This window comes from Hylobates moloch, unplaced genomic scaffold (assembly GCF_009828535.3).
Source record: "Hylobates moloch isolate HMO894 unplaced genomic scaffold, HMol_V3 SCAFFOLD_11, whole genome shotgun sequence".
Taxonomy (NCBI): Eukaryota; Metazoa; Chordata; class Mammalia; order Primates; family Hylobatidae; genus Hylobates; species Hylobates moloch.
Window position 1 is genome coordinate 62,145,165 of NW_026652286.1, and position 18,542 is coordinate 62,163,706.

General features: G+C 40.4%; 1 pseudogene; it reads left to right on the forward strand.

Moving 5' to 3' along the window:
- Positions 1–374: 374 nt before the first annotated feature.
- Positions 375–15,453, forward strand: LOC116476175 (zinc finger protein 717-like; annotated as a pseudogene).
- Positions 15,454–18,542: the final 3,089 nt, after the last annotated feature.

Sequence of the window (18,542 nt, forward strand, 5' to 3'; positions counted from 1 at the left end):
AACACTCAGAACCCAGCAGTAGTGTTCTGGAATCCTATGCGAGGGATAAACATTCAGACCACAGCAGGAGTCTTCTGGAATCCTTTGTGAGCAAAAAACATTGAAACCACAGCAGGAGTGTTCTGGAATCCTATGTGAGGGACAAACACTCAGAAGCCAGCAGCTGCGTTCTGGAATCCCATTTGAGGGCCAAACATTCAGACCACAGCAGGAGTGTTCTGGAATCCTTTGTGAGGGACAAACAATCAGACCACAGTAGGAGTATTCTGGAATCCTATGTGAGGGACAAACATTCAGACCCTCGTATCAGTGTTCTGGAATCATTTGTGAGGGACAACGATTCAGACCCCAGCAGCAGTGTTCTGGAATCCTACATGAGGGGCAAATATCCAGACCCTCGTAGCAGTGTCCTGCAGTCCTACATGAGTGACAAACACTCAGAATGCAACAGCACTGTTCTGGAATCCTATGTGAGGGATAAACATTCTGACCACAGCAGGAGTGTTTTGGAATCCTATGTGAGGGATAAACATTCTGACCACAGCAGGAGTGTTTTGTAATCCTATGTGCGGAACAAACATTCAGACCACAGCAGGATTGTTCTGGAATCCTATGTGAGGAACAAACATTCAGAGTCCACCAGCAGTATTATGGAGTCCTATTGAGGGACAAACATTCAGACCCTCGTGGCAGTGTTCTGGAATCCTATGTGAGGGAGAAACACTCAGAACCCAGCAGCAGTGTTCTGGAATCATATGTGAGGGACAAACTTTCAGACCACGGCAGGAATGTTCTGGAATCCTGTGTGAGGGACAAATATTCAGACCCTCATAGCAATGTTCTGGAATCCTATGTGAGGAATGAACATTCAGACCACAGCAGCAGTGTTGTGGATTCCTGTGTGAGGGACAAACATTCAGAACCCAGCAGTAGTGTTCTGGAATTCTATGTGACAGTCATTCAGACCCTCTTAGCAGTGTTCTGGAATCCTATATGAGGGACAAACCTTCAGGCCACAGCAGGATTATTATGTAATCCTATATCAGGGACAAACATTCAAACCCTCACTGCAGTTTTCTGGAATCCTGTGCCAGGGACAAACAGACCCTCCTAGCAGTGTTTTGGAATCCTATGTGTGGGAAAATCATTCAGACCCTAGCAGCAGTGTTCTGGAATCCTGTGTGATGGACAAACATTCAGACCCTTGTAGCAGTGTTCTGGAATCCTACGTGAGGGACAAACAGACCACAGAAGCAGTGTTCTGGAATCCAATGTGAGGGACAAACACTTAGACCACAGCAGTAGTGTTCTAGAATCTTATGTTAGGGCAAACAGACCCCTGCAAACATGGACAATTTGACCTCCTTTTTTCCTAATTGAATACCCTTTATTTCTTTCTCCTTCCTGACAGCCCTGGCCAGAACTTCCAACATTATGTTGAATAGGGGTGATGAGAGAGGGCATCCCTCTCTTGTGCCAGTTTTCAAAGGGAATGCTTCCAGTTTTTGCCCATTCAGTATGATATTGGCTGTGGGTTTGAAATAGATAGCTCTTAATATTTTTAGATACGTCCCATCAATACCTAACTCATTGAGAGATTTAGCATGAAAGGCTATTGAATTTTGTCGAAGGCCTTTTCTGCATGTATTGAGATAATCATGTGGTTTCTGTCTTTGATTCTGTTTATATGATGGATTACGTTTATTGATTTGCATATGTTGAACCAGGCTTGCATCCCAGGGATGAAGCCATCTTGATCAATGTGAATAAACTTTTCGATGTGCTGCTGGATTGGGTTTGCAAGTATTTTATTGAGCATTTTTGCATTGATGTTCATTAGGGATATTGGTCTAAAATTCTCTTTTTTGGTTTTGTCTCCTCCAGGCTTTGGTATCAGGATGATGCTGGCCTCATAAAATGAGTTAGGGAGGATTCTCTCTTTTTCTATTGATTGGAATAGTTTCAGAAGGAATGGTACCAGCTTCTCCTTGTACCTCTGGTAGAATTCAGCTGTGATTCCATCTGGTCGTGAACTTTTTTTGGTTGGTAATCTATTATTACCTCAATTTCAGCACCTGTTATTGGTCTATCAGGAGATTCAACTTCTTCTTGGTTTAGTCTTGGGAGGGTTTATGTGTTGAGGAATTTATGCATTTCTTCTAGATTTTCTAGTTTATTTGAGTAGAGGTGTTTAGAGTACTCCCTTATGGTAGTTTGCATTTCTGTGTGATCAGTGGTGCTATCCCCTTTATCATTTTTTATTGCACCTATTTGATTCTTCTCTCTTTCATTCTTTATTAGTCTTGCTGGCAGTCTATCAATTTTGTTGATCTTTTCAAAAATCCAGCTCCAAGATTCATTGATTTTTTTTGAAGGGTTTTCGGTTTTTAAGTTCTGCTCTGATCTTACTTATTGCTTGGAAGTCAAACTTTCCCTGTTGGCAGATGACATGTTTGTATATCTAGAAAACTCGATCATCTCAGAGCAAAATCTCCTTAGGCTGATAAGCAAATTCAGTGAAGTCTCAGGATACAAAATCAATGTGCAAAAATCACAAGCATTCTTATACACCAATAATAGACAGCCAAATCATGAGTGAACTCCCATTCACAATTGCTTCAAAGAGAATAAATTAGTTAGGAATCCAACTTACAAGGGATGTGAAGGACCTCTTCAAGGAGAACTAGAAACCACCACTCAAAAAAATAAAAGAGGACACAAATCAATGGAAGAACATTCCATGCTCATGGATAGGAAGAATCAATATCGTGAAAATGGCCATACTGCCCAAGGTAATTTATAGATTCAATGCCAACCCCATCAAGCGATCAATGATTTTCTTCACAGAATTAGAAAAAAACTACTTTAAAATTCATATGGAACCAAAAAAGAGCCTGCATTGCCAAGTCAATCCTAAGCCAAAAGAACAAAGCTGGAGGCATCATGCTACCTGACTTCAAACTATTCTACAAGGCTACAGTAACCAAAACAGCATGGTACTGGTACCAAAACAGAGATATAGACCAATGGAACAGAATAGAGCCCTCAAAATTATACCACACATCTAAAACTATCTGGTCTTTGACAAATCTGACAAAAGAAATGGGGAAAGATTCCTTATTTAACAAATGGTGCTTGGAAAACTGGCTAGCCATATGTAGAAAGCTGAAACTGGATCCCTTCCTTACACCTTATACAAAAATTAATTCAAGATGGATTAAAGACTTAAATGTTAGACCTAAAACCATAAAAACCATAGAAGAAAACCTAGGCAATACCATTCAGGACATAGGCATGGGCAAGGACTTCATGTCTAAGACACCAAAAGCGATGGCAACAAAAGCCAAAATTGACAAATGGGTTCTAATTAAACTAAAGAGCTTCTGTGCAGCAAAAGACATCAGAGTGAACATGCAACTTGCAGAATAGGAGAAAATTTTTGCAATCTACTCATCTGACAAAGGGCTAATATCCAGAATCTACAAAAAACTCAAACAAATTTACAAGAAAAAACCTCATCAAAAAGTGGGTGCAGGATATGAACAGACACTTATGAAAAGAAGACATTTATGCAGCCAATAGACACGCGAAAAAATGGTCATCATCACTCGCCATCAGAGAAATGCAAATGAAAATCACATTTACTGGTATGTAAAAAAGTTGATGTCATAGAAGTACAAAGTACAATGGTAGGGTATCAGAGCTAGAGCTCAAGGGGAGTTTCAGTTATGTTAATCAGAGGATACATACTTAGATAGAAGGAATAAATTTCAGGAGACTTATTGTAGACCAAGTTGATTGTAATTGATGATGATATATTGTATTCCTGAGAAATAGAAAGTTATGTGTATTCACCAGAAAAATGATAACTATGTGAGCTTATGTATTTGTTAATTAGCTAGATTTGACCTTTTCAGAATGAATACACACTTTCTCCCTCACGTAGGCTTCCAGAACACTGCTGCTTGGTCTAAATATTTGTCCCTCACATAGGATTGCAGAACACTAATACAATGATCTGAATGATTGTCCCTCATGTAGGATTCCAGAACACTGTTGCTGGGGTCTGAATGTTTGTCCCTCACATAGCATTCCAGAACACTGCTGCTGGGTTATGAATGTTTTTCCCTCACTTAGAATTCCAGAACACTAATGCAATGATCTGAATGATGATCCCTCACATAGGATTCCAGAACACTGCTGCTGGGGTCTGAATGTTTGTCCCTCACATAGGATTGCAGAACACTAATGCAATGATCTGAATGATGGTCCCTCACGTAGGATTCCAGAACACTGCTGCTGGGTCTGAATGTTTGTCCCTCAGATAGGGCTCCAGAACACTACTGTGAGAGTCTCAATGTTTGTCCCTCATATAGGATTCCAGAACGCTACTGCATTGGTCTGAATATTTGTCCCTCACATTTTACATTACAAAAACATGCAATGTCATATGTCAATTAAAAATAAATATAAATAAAGTAATTTTAAATAGACAGAAAAAAAAACCGACCACAGCAGCAGTGTTCTGGAATCCTATGTGTGGGACAAACACTCGGACCCCAGCAGCAGTGTTCTGGAATCCTACGTGAGGTATAAATATTCAGACCCTGGAATCAGTGTTCTGGAATCCTATCTGAGGGTGAAGGGGTGGCCTGCCCCTCCACACCTGTGGGTATTTCTAGCTGGTTAGGACGAGAGACTGAGAAAAGCAATAAGACACAGAGACAAAGTATAGAGAAACAACAGTGGGTCCAGGGGACTGGCGCTCAGCATACCAAGGACCTGCACTGGCACCAGCCTCTGAGTTCCCTGTTTTTATTGATTATTATTTTTATTATTTTAGCAAAAAGGAATGTAGTAAGAGAGCAGGGTGATAATAAGGAGAAGGTAAGTAAAAAACATGTGAGCGAAAGAATCTATAGCATAATTAAGTTCAAGGGAAGGTACTATGCCTAGACGTGCACGTGGGCCAGATTTATGTCTCTCTCCACCCAAACATCTCAGCGGAGTAAAGAATCACAAGGCAGCATTACTACAAACATGTCTCACCTCCCACCATAGGGTGGTTTTTCTCCTATCTCAGTATTGAACACATGTACAATTGGGTTTTATACCAAGACATTCAGTTCCCAGGGGCAGGCAGGAGACAGTGGAATTCCTCTATCTCAAATGCAAGAGGCTTTCCTCTTTTACTAATCCACCTCAGCACAGACCTATTATGGGTGTTGGGCTGGGGGACAGTCAGGTCTTTCTCATCCCACGAGGCCATATTTCAGACTATCACATGGGGAGAAACCGTGGACAATACCCCGCTTTTAAGGGCAGAGGTCCCTGTGGCTTTCCACAGTGCATTGTGCACCTGGTTTATTGAGACTAGAGATTGGCAATGACTTTTACCAAGTATACTGCTTGTAAACATTTTTTTAACAAGGCACCTCCTGCATAGCCCTAGATCCCTTAAACTTTGATTTCATACAACACATGTTTTTGTGAGCTCCAGATTGGGTCAAAGTGGCTGGGTCAAACTGGCTGGGGCGAAGCTACAAATTAACAACATCTCAGCAAAGCAATTGTTTAAAATACAGGTCTTTTTCAAAATGGAGTCTCTTATGTCTTCCCTTTCTACATAGACACAGTAACAGTCTGATCTCTCTTTTCCCTAAAGAAGGACAAACATTCAGATCATTGCATTAGTGTTCTGGGATACTATGTGAGGGAAAAGCATTCAGACCACAGCAGCCGTGTTATGGAATCCTATGTGATGGACAAACATTCAGACCCTCGTAGCAGTGTTCTGGAATCCTATGTGAGGGAAAAACTTTCAGACCACAGCAGCCGTGTTCTGGAATCCTACCTGATGGGCAAACATTCAGACCCTTCTAGCAGTGTTCTGGAATCTTATGTGAGGGACAAACATTCAGACCACAGCAGAAGTGTTCTGGAATCCTATGTGAGGGACAAGCATTCAGACCCCAGCAGCAATGTTCTGGAATCCTACATGAGGGACCATCATTCAGATTGTTGCATTAGTGTTCTGGAATTCTAAGTGAGGGAAAAACATTCATAACCCAGCAGCAGTGTTCTGGAATGCTATGTGAGGGACACTCAGATCCCAGCAGCAGTGTTCTGGAATCCTACATGACAATCATTCAGATCATTGCATTAGTGTTCTGCAATTCTATGTGAGGGACTAATATTCAGACCCCAGGAACAGTGTTCTGGAATCTTATGTGAGGGACAAACATTCAGACGACAGCAGCAGTGTTCTGGAATCCTATGTGAGGGACAAACATTCTGACCATGGCAGCGGTGTTCTGGAATCCTACGTGAGGGACAAACATTCAGATCATGGCAGCAGCGTTCTGGAATCCTATCTAATCGACAAACATTCAGAATCTCCTAACAGTGTTCTGGAATCCTATGTGAGGAACAGACATTTAGACTCTCACAGCAGTGTTCTGGAATCCTATGTGAGGGCCAAACACAGATCACATTAGCAGTGTTCTGGAATCCTATGTAATGGACCAATATTCAGAACCTTGTAGAAATGTTCTGGAATCCTATGTGAGGGACAGACATTTAGACCCTTACAGCAGTGTTCTGGAATCCTATGTGAGGGAGAAACATTCAGACCCTTGCAGCAGTGTTCTGGACTTCTATGTGAGGGACAGACATTCAGATCCCAGCAGCAGTGTTCTGGAATCCTAGGTGAGAGACAAACATTTAGACCCCAGTAGCAGTGTTCTGAAATCCCCTGTGAGGGACAAACCTTCAGACCATGGCAGCAGTGTTCTGGAATCCTATGTGAGAAAGAAACATTCAGACCCCAGCAGCAGTCTTCTGGAATCGTATGTGATGGACATTGAGAGTACAGCAGCAGTGTTCTGGAATTCTATGTGAGTGACAAACATTCAGATCATTACATCAGTGTTCTGGAATCCTATGTGAGGGACAAACATTGAGACTCTTGCAGTAGTGTTGTGGAATCCTATGTGAGGGCCAGACACTCAGATCACAGTAGCAGTGTTCTGGAATCCTATGTGAGGGAGAAACATTCAGACCCCAGCAGCAGTGTTCTGGAATCCTATGTGAGGGACAAACATTCAGACCCTCGTATCAGTGTTCTGGAATTCTATGTGAGGGACAGACATTCGGACCCCAGCAGCAGTGTTCTGGAATCCTATGTGAGGGACAAAGATTCCGACCCTCATAGCAGTGTTCTGGAATTCTATGTGAGGGACAGACATTCAGACCCCAGCAGCAGTGTTCTGGAATCCTATGTGAGGGACAAACATTCAGACCCCTGCAGCAGTGTTCTGGAATCCTATGTGATGGACAAAGAGACCCTCGTAGCAGTGTTCTGGAATCCTATGTGAGGGAGAAACATTCAGACCTCAGGAGCAGTGTTTGGTATCGTATGTGAGCGACAAACACGCAGACCCCAGCAGCCGTGTTCTGGAATGCTGATTGGATCTATACTGTGAACCTCAGAAGTGTTCCTCTGTTTAATTAATTTTCTACGTTAGATGGAACATGACTAGAATCGGTTGCAGTGGAAGGGGATAATTCCCTTCCCCTAGCTTAGTCTCTGATTATACTAGAGCAGATTAGGCTGAAGTTAAGTAGTTTCTCCTGTGGACAAGCCTTGTTAAGAACTGGGTGCTCTGGCATATTTCGAAATGGTTTCCTTTTTCCTTCTGAAAGCTTGAAGCAGGAGGGGAATTTTCTCAGGTATTTGTCACAGGAGACTGATGAAGCTCCATGAGACAATTTTACAGTATTGTGCCCCCATCCCACAATAACTCTCTTTTTAGTTTTTACCACTTAGACTTGTCCACGTGGATCCTCCAGCCATTCACCAGTTACGGTTTGAGTTTTTTTACTCCAGCACTGGTTCCAAAGTTGGTTTCAGTAGTGAGTCCATTTTCCTGTAAGCCATTAAGTCCTATATTCACTTCTCTGTCTCTGCAATCCTGGGGACAGTGGTTTGCCCTGTGTCCTCCCCTGAGTTTCAAATCTAGAAAGAATTGTTGATTTTTTAGTCTCTTCAGCTTTTTGTTTGTCGTTAAGGTTCATTGTGTCATATTAATTTGTTGTTAAGTTTGTAATTAAAATTAATTATTGTAAAGTAATTATTGATTACTTCCAAGCTTCTTACATGCAGAAATAGGAACCTGGAATGTGTTTCTAAAACTATCTTCTCAATGCCTATGTGCACAGTTAAAGGATTTTTTTCCACAGGACTATTATCATGATGAATTATATTAGTTGACTTCTGAATATTGAACTTTTCTTTATTCGTGGAATAAACTCAGGAAATTCCTTCTTGGTCTTCATGGTCTATTTCTCTTCCTGTGTAAATGTTAGTGTTTCTGTAGATTCTGTACTTGTTTCTTTTATTCTTTCATTCTCTTATTTTCATTTGGTCTGATGGATTCAGGTACGATTGAAATTCTGGTAATTTCCAAATCTTTATCTTTAGTTTTGATCTCTCTTCTGAACCACTGGAGCCATATTCCCAATTGCCAGTTGGACATTCCCACGCATGGAAACTCAGATGTTTCACACATGATATATCCAAGTCTGTGTCACTTCTGGTTATCATATTCCTTTATTTTTTGCAAATTTCACTTCACAACATCAGTACCAAACTAGCTGGATCATGGCAGATAACCTGGAAACAAAACTCCCCTTTTTACCCACTGTACAGCAAATTGGTACCAAATCCTGTTTCTACATTTTTTTCCTTTTGAGAAATGCTTCCCTGTTGTGTATTCTTACACTCCATGTCCTGATGTAGGTGGTCATCTGTCTTCCTCTTTACTCTCTTCTGGCTTTCCCTTAGGCCCTTTCCCATTTTCTTTCTCAGGGATGGCTGTTAAAATGCCAATATTGTCATGTAACTTTTCTGTCCTTACTGGATCTCCTTATTTACATCTGCTTGTGAAGTGGCTGTGTGCACCCTGGGTGGATACAGCAATTTTTGTCCCGTAGAAAGGAAATTTTGAAATGCCAGTGTATATGCTTTTAATTAAGTGTACTCACCCTTTTGTATCCATAGGTTTTGCATCTGTGGATTCAGCCAACTTCAGATTGAAAATATTCCCACAAACATAGATGGTTGTCTCTGTGCAGAGCATCTACAGAAATTTTTCTTGTCATTATTTCCTAAACAGTACAGTATAACAGCCATTTATGTAGCATTACATTGTCTTCAGTATTATATGTAATCTAAAGATATAAAGTTCAGTCGTGCATGGCTTACTGATGGGATTACTTTCTGAGAAATACATCTTTAGGTAATTTCATTTTTTTTGTGAAAATCATAGTGTTACAAAAACCTATATGATATGTATATTTTTATTTATATGCTTTTGGTATCTGGATAACCAGATGGCTCAGAGCCATTATTGACTATCATTTTCTGCACTTCATCTGCAATGCCAATATCAGGTTTCTGTGTATGTTTCATCATCATCTTATGGGACTATTGTGATATACATGTTTCATCATTGACTGAAATGTTATTATGCAGCTCATGACTGTATACAGGAGGATGTGCATAAGTTATATGCAAATATGAGACTAGTTTATATAAGAGAATTATCCAATCTGTGGATTTTGGTATCTGGGGGTATCTTGCAATCAGTCCCCATGGATACTGAGGAAGTAATATAATGTAAAAACGATAGGTGCATAAGAATTTTTAAAATTATGTCAAATATTTAAATGCAGAATCACTGCATAATCAATTCCTTAAATATTGCATTTAGCTTTCCTCACTGCCCAGAATCATTCATCTAGGCATGGTGCTGTCCAGAGTTCCATTAAAGTGGTGTGTGTTCTCTTTGCCTTTGTGAGTAGACGTCTGATACTTTCTCATAGGCATGAGAATTCGTGGTTCATGTGGAAGAGCCAAACACCTGATTTTTCAGTAAAGTGGAACCCCATGATGCAAAATAAAAATATTTATTTTCTCCTTCTCTCTTCTGTTAGTCTGCATAGAGCTTGTATCTCAATGAGTTCACCTAAACGTTATTCCCAGTATGTGTTTATACTTACATATTCATAACCAGATCATGAGCTCCTTTGAGGAATAGAATTTTATTCCTCTTTTTTTTTGAGAGATAGGGTCTCTGTTGGCCAGGCTGGAGTGCAGTGGTGTGATCATAACTCACTGCACTGTCAAATTCCTGGGCTCGAGCAATCCTTCAGCCTCAGCTTCCAGAGTAGCCAGGACTACAGGCATGCAGCATTATGCCTATTTTTTAAATTATTTTTGTAGAGAGAGGGTCTTGCATTTTGTTTATACTTTTATCCCTAGCAACAAGGGTGGTTCTAGGTCTATAAGGTGAACTGTGTAATATAATTTTATTAATTCATAAGTTATTACAGTGGAAGCATATTTCTACTGTGATTACTCCTTCTCCCACCATAAACAGTACAAAACAAACTACATCTTATGTAGAATACATATAAGACACATGGACACACAAAAGAGTGAATTCCTAGATTCTTGTTCTTTTGACCATGGGCTGATGCTTTGACTTGAGGAAAAATGTGTCATTACAGGGGTTGGTGTCCTTTGAAGATGTGGCTGTGCACTTCACCTGGGAGGAGTGGCAGGACCTGGATGATGCTCAGAGGACCCTGTACAGGGACGTGATATTGGAGACCTACAACAGCCTGGTATCATTACAGGAGTTGGTGTCCTTTGAGGAGGTAGCTGTGCACTTTACCTGGGAGGAGTGGCAGGACCTGGATGATGCTCAGGGGACCCTGTACAGGGACGTGATACTGGAGACCTACAGCAGCCTGGTATCATTGGGTGAGTGAAATTTCCCAATAACTCCCAGGAATGTGTTCTGTTGTTGGTAAATATAGGAACCCTTTTAAGGTATAATAATATTTACTTGTAAGATTCCTGTTGATGAAAAATGTGTCATTACTCTGTAATGAAATATTCAAATTGGCTCCTTCATTGCACAGTCCCTGAAGCCCAGCTGTTGTCATTCTGAAAAGGATTTGACTTAGTGGTTTGACAAAGTCTTCCATTTTTTCTCATTACCAGGGCATTGAATTACCAAATCTGAGATGATCTTCAAGCTAGAGCAAGGAGCAGAGCCATGGATACTACAAGAAGCCCCAAACCTGAGACTTTCAGGTCAGTCAGTGAATACTGGGCAGAGAGGCCTGGAGGAGTGATGCCCAGCAGATTTTTGTAGTGTTATCTTGTTTTCACCACTTTTTTCCCACCACCTGAAGACTGTTGGTCTGCATTAAATGTGCATTATATAGTCCAAAGGGGTAGCTCTCATGCATATATCCCAGTCTCTTATTTTTCTGAGTATCTTCTATTTACCCCAAATCCAATCCCTGCCATCCTCTACTTAGGCCTTTTTCTTTGCTATTTATTTTCTCTATTTCCCCCTTTTCCTCTATTCTGATGTAGTATCTTAAAAACTTTTTTTGGACATTCATGCATTTATTTATCCTTTGAATGTATCTTAAGCAGTTTTTAAGAATCAGTCATTATAACAGTGATGATGAAAATAGTGTTTCTTTTTAAGCTGTAGCTGTATTCTTCTTGTTTTTTAATTAAACAGTTGGTACTCACTCTGTTTCTCAGATTGAAGTGCAGTGACATGATTGTAGTTCACTGTAACGATGAACTCCTGGGCTCAAGTGTTCCTCACACCCTAGCCTCTCAAGTAGCTAGGACTACAGGTGTATGCCAACACACACAGCTAATTTTTTATTGTTTGTGGAGATGAGGTCTTGTTCTATTGCCCAGGCTGGTCTCAAAATTCTGGCCTTATGTGATCCTGGTAGACCCCCACCTACAAAAAAAACATAGCAGCTGAGTATGGTGACATGGGTTTGTAATCCTAGTTTTTATACTTGGGAGGCTAGGGTGGAAGGATTGCTTCAGCTCAGGAGTTTGAAGTTTCAGTGAGCTATGATAACAACACTGCACTCCAGCCTGGGTAACAGAGTAATATCCTGTCTCAGAAAGAAATTATGAAGTTGAGGAGGACTCATCATAGGGGCCTGGATAGGGGTGGTGCTGCACTTGGGAGGAGAACCAGAAGATTCTGGGTCTCAAGTCCAAAGAAACCAATTATTTCCTATTGAAGGGCTCAGATTTTCGTTTGAGAGTGGAGTTTATAGTTACCATTTGAAGATGAGAAATGTACAGGAAACTTCATTTTTATATAAAACTGTGTGACGTCTGAAACTCCAAAACACAAAATAAAACCCTTCAAAAATAGTGAATTATTAAACGGGGTGTGTTAGTGGAGAGGGGCAGGGCTGTTGATCTCAGAAGGAACAAGAAATCCACTTTTCAAAGATGATGGGCACAACCTGAGTTGCAGAACCAATCCTTCAGATCACCAGTGTGGTTTTTTGACTGGAGCTTCTGTGCTTATTATGGTGCTGGGAAGCAGGGGGTGTCATGTTTAAGTAAGAATTTGCCAGGATCTGTTTTTGTTTAACATGGGGAATAAGAGATTTTCTGCTTGGAAAACCTCCAGACACATAACCATTCTCAGGGAGGAGTGAAAGTTAACATATAGGCAAACTCCTGTCCAAAAGCTACTTCCATGCTTAGGAAACAGAAAAATGGCCGTGTCCTGTACCTGCCAGTTGCTGACCCAGGAAAAACTGGCTATCTTCAAAGAAGAATAATGAAAAAATAACACCTATTAAAACAGCCACTATTGTTATATGAATAAATAGAAAAAAAGAGAGAAAACAAATGACAGATAATGAGCACTTATTAAAACCTATGAGTAGGAAGTAGATGCATATTATTACCAAATAATTGTGAAAAAAAGAACAGGAAAACTTCAAAATGCAAAGAAAAACTCAATTGAACATCAGGAAATATACTGATTTATTACATTATGTCAGTAGGAACAGGAACAATATGCATATAAAACCAACACCTATTATTAATTTTTATCAAATCTTACTCCACTGGGATAGAAAGTATTTTTTTTTTACCTTCACACAAGCGTTCTGTAAGACATGCTCATGTGTGGTTCATGGATACCTTTTTCTCATTTCAGCTGTCCAGATCATTGATGACCTCATTGAAAGGAGCCATGAAAGTCATGATAGATTTTTCTGGCAAATTGTAATCACCAACAGCAACACATCAACTCAGGAGAGAGTTGAATTAGGAAAATCATTTAATTTGAACTCAAACCATGTTTTAAATCTGATTATAAATAATGGAAACAGTTCAGGAATGAAGCCTGGGCAGTTTAATGTTTGCCAGAACGTGCTTTTCCCTATTAAGCCTGGTGAGACACAGTCTGCAGAGAAGCCTTATGTCCCTGATATAACCAGGAGATCTCATAGACATCATGAACATCTTACTCAGCATCACAAGATTCAAACTGTGCTGCAGCCTTTTCAATGTAATGAACAAGGGAAAACCTTCAACACAGAGGCAATGTTTTTTATACATAAGAGAATTCATATAGGACAGACCTTTGGTAAATATAATGAATATGAGAAAGGCTGTAATAACTCAGGTGTTATTGTCCAAGGGATACCTCAGGTAGGACAGCCAACTTGCTGTAGAAAGTCTGACTTCACTATACATCAGCAAATACACACAGGAGAGAAACCCTATGAATATGTTGAATGTGAGAAAACTTCCATTATCAAATCAGACTTTATGATACAGCACAAGATGCCTGTTGTGGAAAAACCTTATGCCTGTAACTGTTGTGAAAATTGTTCAGCTATAAGTCCAGCCTCAGTATCCATCAGAGAATTCACACAGGTGAAAAGCCCTATGGATGCAATGAATGTGGAAAAACCTTTTACCATAAGTCATTTCTCACTTTACATCAGAGAACTCACACAGGGGATAAAGACTACAAATGTATTGAATGTGGAAAAACTTTTCACCGTAAATCACTTCTCACTTTACATCACAGAACTCACTCAGGGGAAAAGCCCTATCAGTGTAGTGAATGGAAAAACTTTTAGCCAGAAGTCGTACCTCACAATACATCATTGAACTCACACAAGGGGAAAGCCCTCTGCATGTGACCATTGTGAAAAAGCATTTAGCCATAAGTCAAGGCTTACTGTCCATCAGAAAACACACATGAGGGAAAAACTCTATGAATGTAATGAGTGTGGAAAACCCTTTATTAATAAGTCAAACCTCAGGATACATCAGAGAACACACATAGGGGAAAAACCCTATGATTGCAATGAATGTGGGAAAACTTTTCACCGTAAGTCATTCCTCACTGTCCATCAGAGAACTCATACTGGGGAAAAACCATATGCATGTAACGAATGTGGAAAAACATATAGCCACAAGTCATACCTTACAGTACATCACAGAACTCACACAGGGGAAAAACCCTATGAATGTAATGAATGTGGAAAATCCTTGTACTGTAAGTCATTCCTAACTATACATCAGAGAACTCATGCTGGCCAAAAAACCCTATGAATGCAATGAATGTGAGAAAACCTTAATCAATAAGTTAAACCTTGGGATACACAAGAGAACCCACACAGGGGAAAGACCCTATGAACGTAATGAATGTGGAAAAACCTTTCATCAGAAGTCAAATCTCAGTATCCCTCAGGGAACTCACACTGGGTAGAAACCTTACATATGTAATGAATGTGGAAACATCTTTCATCACAAGTCATTCCTCACTGTATGTTGGAGAACTCACACAGGGGAAAAAAACGTATGGATGTAATGAACGTGGAAAAACGTTTTGTCAGAAATCACACCTTATTATACGTCAGAGAACTCCCACTGGGGAAAAGCCCTATGAATGTAATGAATGTGGAAAATCCTTTCATCAGAAGGCAAATCTTCAGAATCATCAAGGTATTCACACAGGGGAGAAACCCTATGAATGTAGCGAATGTGGAAAAATCTTCAGTCAGAAGTCAATCCTCACTGTACATCATAGAACCCATACCAGAGGAAAACCTTACCAATGTAATGAGTGTGGGAAAACCTTTTGTCATAAGTCAAACCTCAATATGCATCAGAGAACTCACTCAGGAGAGAAACCCTATGAATGTGATGAATGTAGGAAAATTTACCATAAGACAGTTCTCACCTTACATCAGAGAACTCACACAGGTGAGAAGCCATTTGAATATAAGGAATGTAGGAAAACCTTCTCCCAGAAGTCAAAACTCTGTACGTCACAGAACTCACACAGGGGAAAGCCCTTTAGATGTAATGAATGTAGGAAATCTTTCTTCCAGAAGTCAGGCCTCAGTATACATCAGAGAACACACACAGGAGAAAAACCTTATGAATGTAAGGAATGTGGGAAAACATTTTGCCAGAAGTCACACCTCAGCAGGCATCAACAAACCCGTATAGGAGAGAAATCTGACATAGCTGAGGCAAGCTATGTGTTCCCTCAAAATCACTCTTTTTTCCCTTGAACACACAACCTACACCTCTCCAGCTACTATTACAGATTTCTCCATGCTCAGTCTAGGAGAATATGGACACAAATGGTGACCATTACCTCCTGGCCTACCAACAAGAAGGTCTTAATCATGCTGTAACAGATGTGCTATCATGTAGGCTTTTTTTCCCATTTTTACAGCACACTTCCCACTTTAATGTCACAGATATGGCTGTTTTCCTAGAAGCTCATGTACCAACCTCTGCCAGCTTCAAACATTTCTTCTGCAACTTCCTCACCTCTCTTCTCCTCCATAGAATTGAAGAGATTTAGGGCCTTTCTCAGGATTAGGCTTTGTCTCAAGGGAAGGTTGGGGCTGGTTTGATCTTCTATGCAGACCACGCAGACTTTCTCTGTATCAGTAAAAAGTCTGTTTTGTTTTTTAAAAATCATTCATGTGTTCACTGGAGTAGCACCTATAACTTCCTTCAAGAACTTTTTCTTTGCATTCACAACTTGGGTAGCTGATGCAAGAAGCTTAGCTTTGGCCTGTCTTAGCTTCCAACATGGCTTCTTCACTAATCTCAATGATTTCTACCTTTTGATTTGAAGTGACAGATGTGCACGCTTCTTTTCACTTGAACACATGGTGGCCACTGCAGAGTGAAGTGGCCTAATTTCATTATTGTATCTTGGGGAATGGGGGGCTGGAAGAGAGAAGTATAGAGGGAAATGACTAGTCAATGAAGCAGTCAAACATAACATTTTTCCATCATGTTTGCTGTCTTCCGTAGAGTTCCAGCACCCTGAGACAATTCCAGTAGTAACATCAGAAATCACTGATCACAGATCATCATAACAGATGTGATAACTAAAATATTTGAAAGATTGTGGGGATTCCCAAAAGATGTGACACAGCTGTGAAGTGAGCACATGGTGTTGGAAAAATGGTGCTGATCAGACTTGCTCAGCACTTCCTGGCCACAAATCTTTAATTTGTTAAAAAGGTGATGTTGCCAAGCAAAATAAAGTGAAGCTCGATAAAGTGAGGTGTGCTTCTAATTTGATGGGCTCTAACAATTTGTCTTTTCATTGGTGCATTTAGACCAGTGACATTCAAAGTGATTATACAGTTGGATTAATTTTGCCATCTCATTTTCCATTCACTCCTATTGTTCTTTGTTCTTTTTCTGCCTTTTATGGAGTTGATGATTTTATATGATTTTTGTTTCCTCTCATTGCCTTTTTTTTTTATTGAGACAGTCTCCCAGGCTGGAGTGCAGTGGTGTGATCATGGCTCCCTGCACCCTCAACCTCGTGGGTTCAAGTGTTCCTTCCACCTCAGTCTCCCAATTAGCTAGGACTACAAGTATGTATTTAGCTAGGACTACAAGTATGCAATTAGCTAGGACTACAAGTATGCAATTAGCTAAGACTACAAGTATGCAATTAGATAGGACTGCAAGTATGCAATTAGCTAAGAATACAAGTATGCACCACCATACCTGGCCTTTTCTGTAGGGACATGGTCTCACTGTGTTGCTTAGGATAGTCTCTAAGTCCTGGACTCAAGCCATCTTTCTACTTTGGCATGAGCCACTATACCTTGTCTGTTTTCTCTTTTTAGCATTTTTATACTTTGGTTTTTACTAGTTGCCCTGGAGTTTGCAGTATAGACTTGCAACAAATCGAAGTCCACCTTGAAATAACACTATACCAGTTTGGTTACTTTGACTGCCTTCTAATAGAAATGTAATACAAGTTTCTCTCATATTCCTATCTCTTCTGATATTGTTCCATTTGTTTCACTTATATGTAAGCATACATAGCCTTGTATATATTAAAGCATGTAGTTGGCTGGGTGCCATCACTCACGCCTGTAATCCCCACACTTTGGGAGGCTGAGGCAGGTAGATCATGAGGTCAGGAGATGGAGACCCTCCTTGCTAACATGATGAAACCCCATCTCTACTAAAAATACAAAAAAATTAGCTGGACGTGGTGGCACACGCCTGTAGTCCCGGCTACTCGGGAGGCTGAGACAGGAGAATTGCTTGAACCAGGGAGGAAGAGTAGGTTGAGGCAAGCTGAGATTGCACCACTGCACTCCAGCCTGGGCAACAGAGCAAGATTCCGTCTCAAAAAAAAAGTATATAATTGCATACATTGTTATTTTATACAAACTGTTATATATTAGGTCAATTAAGAATAAAAAGTAAGCAGCCAGGTACGTTGCTTATGCATGTAATCCCAGCACGTTGGGAGGCTGAGGTGGGCAGATCATGAGGTCGGGATATTTATACTATCCTTGCTAACATGGTGAAACCCTGTTTCTACTAAAAATACAAAAACAAAATTAGCCAGGAGTGGTGGCATGTGCCTGTAGTCCCAGCTACTCAGGAGGCTGAGGCAGGAGAATGGCATGAACCTGGAAGGCAGAGCTTGCAGTGAACTGAGAGCATGCTACTGCACTCCAGCCTGGGTGACAGAGTGAGACTCCATCTCAAAAAAAAAAAAAAGAAATAAAAGGATTTTACCACCACTTATTCCTTCTTTGGAATATACTTTGGTTTTTACTAGTTGCCCTGGAGTTTGCAGTAGCCCTGGAGATTGCAGTATAGACTTGCAACAAATCGAAGTCCACCTTGAAATAACACTATACCAGTTCGGTTACTTTGACTGCCTTCTAATAGAAATGTAATACAAGTTTCTCTCATATTCCTATCTCTTCTGTTATTGTTCCATTTGTTTCACTTATATGTAAGCATACATATAAGCGAACATCTCTAATGTTCTTTTTAAAATGTAGATTCAGGCCGGGTGTGGTGGCTCACACCTGTAATCCCAGCACTTTGGGAGGCCAAGATGGGTGGATTACTAGGTTAGGAGTTCAAGACCAGCCTGGCAAAGATAGTGAAACACTGTCTCTAATAAAAATACAAAAAAATTAGCCAGGCATGGTGGAGGGCTCCTGTAATCCCAGCTACTTGGGAGGCTGAGGCAGAGAATTGCTTGAACCTGGGAGACAGAGGTTGCAGTGAGCTGAGATTGTGCCACTGCACTCCAGCCTGGGCAACAGAGTGAGACTCTGTCTCAAAATAAATAAATAAAAATAAATAAAAT